The following is a 7,038-nucleotide window of genomic DNA, read 5'->3' as shown; positions in this document are numbered from 1 at the left end:
TCGGAGTGGTGTCACCGGCCTTCGGCAGGCGGTGGCACGGGCGTGGACCGGCGACCTCGGCCATGTGGATGGCGGGCGAACCGAAGGTCGAGAGCCAGGGCGTGCCGGCAATTGCGGCGCCAGATCTGGCCGCCCCTGCATCTCCTGTCTCTAGTTGAGCCTTGCCACGGCCAGATCTAGTCTGCTTCGTCGTGAGGCGCAGGTTCTCGTGTCGTTGGGGAGTGGTTGGCGGGGATGTGAAGACCAGGAGAAATCCCAGGCCGACCTTGCTGGTCTCGACGGCGGTGATGCCCGAGGGCGCCGTTCCCCTCCTTGGAGGCGCCGCCAGGGTATGTTCCTCTCCCCCTCCCCCTCCTTGCCTCCCGGGAGAAATCCTCATCTTTGATGGGCGGCGGCGGCGCCCTTGGCGTCGTGCCCTTCCTGAAGGCGCCGCTTTTGGGAGCTAGGTGGGCGCGGGGTTTCTTGGAGATTTGTTTCGTGTGTAGCGGCGGCGGTTGCTGACCTCCCACGACGACGACGTCTTCCTAAGTGCCTATCGGGAGCTCTCTGGTCTGCTGCGGGGTGCCTTGCCTGGCCCGTGGCCTCCTGGGCGAGAGGGGATCGGGTTCCCCTCCTACGGCGGCCCTTCTCAGCCCACCTTGAGAGCTTTCCGGTACTCGCACTTCGGTTCTCACTGCCTTCTTGTGAGGTCTAGCTGCTGCTCATCTTCGTCCGTTCCGGCAGCTCTTCCTTTTTCGTGACCAATCCGTGGGCGTTGGCGGTGCCCTGCTCCTGGTGATCTGTTCGTGACTTGTTGGGCGAGCTTGGTTTCTTTCCAGATGCAGCCTGCCGGCGACTACCTCCCAGGTTCTAGGGTGAACTGCTCTCTTGTCAACAGTGCGGCGCCTTCGAGCCAGGCGAGGAGGCAGGGGCCTTCTTTGACATTGGCGCTGGGCGGATGTGTTGGGTCGGGGCTGCTGGCGATTAGGCGATAGCGTCCCCTGCTTCGTCGTTGGACATGTTGATCCAGTGCGGGCATTCTACTTCTTCCACGGCGCTCTGTTCGCGTTGAGGACGTCTTCATCGCCGAGCGGTGCTTCTCCTGTTGATCTTTTAGCTTGGTGTGTTGTAGGCTTGTGAGCTGCTTTCCAGTGCCTTTGTATCTTGCTGTTTTCTTTTCTTTCTTGTGCTCGTTCCGAGTTTGTAATCCTGGCCGATTGATGGTTTTGTTAATTCAAAGCCGGGCTCTTCTTGAGCCTTCGTTCAAAAAAAAATTCATATTACTGGCTATATCTCCTCGGAAAGTCGGAATACCAATGACAACAGTTCAGCCTTTCCACACGAATTGTTCAATGATGGACTAGCATGATGGGACTGCTGTTTGTAATAACAAGATGGGCTACTAAAACAAAGGAAAATCTGGGCACAACATTTGGATCATCTGCATTCCTTTATGATCCAGAAGAGGATTTATTTTTTTACTTAGCATTACCACCATTTTTAATTGTTTGTCTGTCTTATTATTAGCATTGTGCAAATCGTATAGCCGAATGGATGGTAGTTTGAGGGTGCATGCTACCCACCACTGGCTGCCATTTATTTTCCAAAGAGAAAATCTAAGAGTTCATATCTCAACAACATATCCAGAAGATTTTCTTACCCGTCGAACTACTTCAGCACATTAGCATATCAAAAATCCGACCGCCGTCCTATATACTGTGCAAAATTTCAGCTCCATCGCATGCACCATCAATGGATGTGCCTAAAAGCAAAAGACAGACATTTAATAAAGCTCCAAGAAAACGACAAATTGATATGTGAAGGCAACAGTGAGTTTGTTACAAAGATGAATTGACAAATATAAGAAAAACATAGCACAATTGTATTCATGAAATAGATAAAAACCACACATGTTGCTTTTTGCAAGAAATATATTCTTTAAAACAGTATATATAGCTACCTCATAACTAAGAATTTAGCATGTAAGAAAGAAATATATGGCATATAATTTATCTCATGTACACCCATCACTCCTCAAGTAGTGAAAAACAAAACATGCTAAAACTCGTAAACACTACAAACAAATGTGATCTTAGGTATTTTCAAATTAAATAAATGGAGCCTGGTTAGAGACAACAATTAATGCAAAAAAAGGCGTGTTACCGTCTTATGTACTCCCTCCGTCCAAAAATACTTGTCATCAAAATGGATAAAAAAAGACGCATTTAGAACTAAAATCATTCTAGATACATCTCTCCTTTTATCCATTTTGATGACAAGTATTTCCGGACGAAGGAAGTATGTGCTAGTCACTTGCATGATGGTCTTAGTGACAATGAAAACCATTATGTCGGAAGGTACAATTTCAGCTAAAGTTTTTTTGTGGACTTAAGAGTAAAAAAGTAAGATTAGAATTATTGGCTAGAAAAATATTGCTAGCTGAGGTTCCAAACATGTTGAATGAGTTAACAATCCGACATTTGATTTCACAATATTACTCTTCTAATATTTGTTTGTTTTTACCTCCCATGGATGAAGACAACTACATTGAATGATAACACAAAGGGATGTAAGCTTGCCTATCTAGCAAACGAATAGTGAAGAGTGAAGACAACTATATTCAATGATAACATATAATAAACAATACGGCTATAAGTTCGTCTGTCTAGCAAAGGACAATTGCAACCAAGTTTAAGTTGTTAGTGCTCACTTAAGAATCGCAATGAAGGTATTCAATCAACCATGTACATAACACAAGAATATTAGGTTACTCCTACAATACGAGGACTAAGAATGAAGAATCACCTGGTAGATAGAAACTCTTTAAAGAATGATAGTAACTATACCTACAGTCTTGACAAAGTTTCATAGACTGCATTGATTTCAGTTGAACCATATAGACAATGTCATCCACAGATAAAAGTATTCCATCAGTATCCTCAATGCATCCCACTATATGTCCCACGTATGCCCTCTTTCCTTCAATCTGAGGAGGGGGCCCAAGAATGTTATGCATATCCATGATCTTCCACATCTCCCATGTGACAACACCATGGCAATTGACATTCATCTGCCACATTTGCAAGCGAGGATAAAACAATATGGCCATGCCAACAACCCCATCCTCAGCCTGGATGATCCAATGGCTGCCATGGCGGAAATCATTTGTAACGGGAGGCCCATTGATCACAGTTAGGCTATGCTCATCCAAATCATACTCAAGTATGTGACTGCTTATAGAATTTTCTAACCAGTAAAGTGCGTTACCAACAAGCGACCCAAAAACATGAAAACCCTCAAGATCGCATGAAACGATTGTTGAGATGTTATTGCTCCATTTGGCACTCTCGGAGGAGTAAACACATGCCATTATGCGATAAGGCTCTACGTGTTCGGAGATCAACACCACCTTGAAGGGGTTCGAGTGACATCTTCCGTGCACGTGGTTACGGTCGCTGGCAGTGCAGAGCGGCGTTGACGCAATAATTTCTGTTTTTGAAGTCTGGCGGAAAGGGAAGGTGGCGAGCAGCTCCGGTGATGAGGTTTGTCACTATAACCTCATCCCCCAGCTGGTCCGTGTGAAGGAGGCGACCGTGGCGGCAATCGAGCAACTCATTGGTTCGGACGTTGCCGAGGTGAGTAGCGATACGGTCAGGACGGTCCAGGGCGAGTGTGAACTCGATAGAATCGGAGATGATCGTGAAGAAACCGAGAAGGGGCGGCTTCTGGTGGTGTGCGCAGAACCGGCGGTGGAACTTGGGGTCTGTGGCGGCGCATCGCCACTGCTTGCTGACGGCAGAAGCCCGGAAGAGCGAGGAGGGCTCCGGAGGCAGACGGAGGAGGATCTCCCTCAGGAGATCGTCGTCTTTCAGGCTGGACGTAGCGAGCGGGCTTTTTAGCCCGCTCGTGGACCGATATGGACCGGACCGAACGGTCCCGGCCCGCTGGGAAAATTGGCCGGTCCGAGCTGGGAATTTCGGCCCGAAAGTCGACCGGTCCGGTCCGGTCTTAGCTCGGTTAACTCGACGGGACCGAACGAGCTCGTCTGTTTCTTACGCACGAACGAACTCACGCGATGGATTCTTTGGCTCGAGGTAGAAGAGATCTCCACGATTTACTCCACCTTATTGGAGAGACAGTTATCTCCACGATTCACTCCATGTAATTGGAGAGACAGTTATGTCCACGTTTTACTTCGTAGGAATATGAATTCTATTGCCTAAAACGTTGGAGTTTCCTTTTATTCAACCTAGCAGAAACAGAAAGAACGAGAAAGGTGGGCTCGATCGGATGCGTTCCTTCCATCCTACACCTCACCACGATTTTAACCTGTGCCAGATCAGAGTTTGTACATTTTTACGTGGGCATACACATTACAGTCCCTATTTATTTGCAACATGCAAATTGTAGAAAGGGTAGTTATGTCACATGCAACGATCCTACAATGATGAATCCTATCGACTCAACAGATTTAACGTGATACTTTCAAAAAACAAACGGTATTAACGTGACACAAAATAGGAAACACCCTTAAGAAAAAAGAAAACAGGAAACAACGGCAATCAGGCACCGAGATTAATTGCGTATCGCCAGGAACAGACATGCCCTTGGAATTCATTCGCTCGGGGGCCTCCCAGACGAAGAACTCCATCAGCCCCGGGTCGAGGTGACCTCCGCCGCCTCCTGCGACGTCGCCACCTCCATTCATCGCCGTCGTCATGTATCTCGCCTCCCCGGCCTCTTAAACGTGCTCATGATGGGCACACGGTTGTGTCTCTCTCCTTCCTCTCCTCCCCGTGCCCCGTAATCTCCTGCAGGAGCTCGCCGTCACCGTGCGCCGCCGCTCGCCGTCGCCGTACGACGCCATGGGCGGTCCTCTCGGTCCGGCCCGAGCTTTCCAACCGCCGGTCCGGTCCATGAAAAGCGGACCGCGGCACTGCTCGGTCCGGTCCGGTCCGGTCCGCCGCCGGCCGGTCCAGACGGCGGCTCGGTCAGGGCCCGGACCGGCCCGGACCGTGTCCACCCTGAGTCGTCTTCAAGCGGTGTCGCGGGGAAGCTACCGTGGCGGCGGCGGATCGCTCCGGCTGCCTCCTCACTCGCGCGGACATGGGGATGGAGGCGCGCGCTGCAGCTGCGGGCCACTCTGGCGCCCTCCTCACTCGCGTGGGCTTGTGGACGGAGGCCCGTGCTTCGGCGGCGGCAGGCCGTTCCGACGGCATCCTTCATCGCCGCCGCCGCCAAGACCTAGCTAGCGGTGACATGGGATGACGGGAGGTGGAGCGAGGGGCTGGGTTTTGTTTGCTCGCAGTGTTGTTGGGGGCCCTGACTGACAAAGTGGTATTGGGCCCCATTCGCTCGTTCTGTCAGTTCGACAGCTGCTGCTGCATCAGCACGATTGGGGTTTCAGTTTTGTCACACTGGAATTGCATATATATTATACAAGTTTCAGTTTCGGTTTCGTCAACACAAGAATGAAATACTCGCACAGAAGTAGGTCGATGAAAGAAAACATGAGATGCTCTTAGACCAGATAAATGTTAATTCCAGTGAAGTCAATGCTAATTGTGGTCCGATCATTGTCTTATATATAAGCGAAGTGAGGCGCACGAGCAGGTGTTAGCCCGGTTGGTTCGTTCACCGACTGATTTTGCCGCAGACTTTTTCTTTTTCTTTTTAAAAGATCCAGCAAATTACTGGCTTTGATTAATGTTGAGCAGGCAGCAATGAGAAAAACTTGGGAGATCCGAGGATCAAGGCTAAAAGAGAAAACTAGAGAGTGTGTGTACAGTACGCGGTGTGGACCTCTGAATCGTTTCTCAAGTTGTGAAGACCATTGCCTTGGCTTCTCAACATCAGGCTCTAGGCCTCATTCTAAATCGGAGTGCTAGAGGTTTTACATGAACAGCACGCCAAAAAGGTTCACTCAAGAAAAAAAAGCAACGACAAAAAGAAGTTGTACGTGATTATTGTACGAACTAGACGAATGCCCCGCGCGGTTGCTGCGGGAATTTGTATAAAATAAAAACTGCAAGGGACTAATCAACCTAGCTAGTGTGTTTATAGTTTCTCATGTGGCAATATAATTTGTTTACCAATATTGAAAAATAAATAAATGTGTCTCTCTCTGTATATGTCTAAAATGGAGCAAAACTAAACAAAATATACATGCATACCTCAAGTTTCTTTCATGGAGCACCGTAGTGCCAGCTACATCCATGCATCATTTATAGTTTGTCATGTAGCAAAATAATTTTTTTACCAATATTTGAAAAATAAATAAATGAGTGTCTCTCTGTATAAGTTTAAAATGGAGCAAAACAAAACAAATACATGCGTACCTCAATTTTCTTCCATGAAGCACCGTAGTGTCAGCTATATGCATGCGTCATTTTATTTCCTACAGCAGAATTTATGCGGCAGTTACTCCATGCATATTTGCATGCATGCTTCAGTTACTGGATGCCCTTGGTGCAGGTGCTATCAATGTATAGATCTGATGGCTATTGTAGATTGATGTAGTATATCCAATGACTAAATTAATTTGGGTGATGTGGCTCAAGGAGAAGGCAGAGAATTCCTAGTAGTGGGGGCTAGCTATTTAGATATAGTAGATACGATGACAATCGTTTGTCTTTTTTTTTTGACTAGAAATAAGGATCTTTATTGCATGATAGAAATTCTGTTACAATCAGCCATAAGGCTTGCAGCTATAAAGGATGGAGCAGACTCCAACCAACAATCTGAAACCGATAAAGCAGTGGCATGTTTAGCACATAGATCAGCCCCAGCGTTGGCTTCCCTATTGGCGTGCCGAACCGAAAAAGAAGCAAACTCCATGGCTCTTCCCTTAATTTCATCGAAGATAGGCGTCACAACTGACCTGGGGTTGTAATGCGAGTTCCAGAGATTCACGACCTCTAGGCAATCAGCCTCCATCACCACATGCGAGTAGCCCCTCAATTGTGCAAATATAACACCTTCTCGCATGGCCAAAACTTCAGCAATGAAGGTATCCGTGACACCGGGTAAAGGCTTACTCCAAGCACCCATGAAGGAGAG

This window comes from Triticum aestivum, chromosome 2B (assembly GCF_018294505.1).
Source record: "Triticum aestivum cultivar Chinese Spring chromosome 2B, IWGSC CS RefSeq v2.1, whole genome shotgun sequence".
In the NCBI taxonomy this organism is placed as follows: Eukaryota; Viridiplantae; Streptophyta; class Magnoliopsida; order Poales; family Poaceae; genus Triticum; species Triticum aestivum.
The sequence above is the reverse complement of the archived record's forward strand: the minus strand, read 5'-3'. Positions refer to the sequence as shown.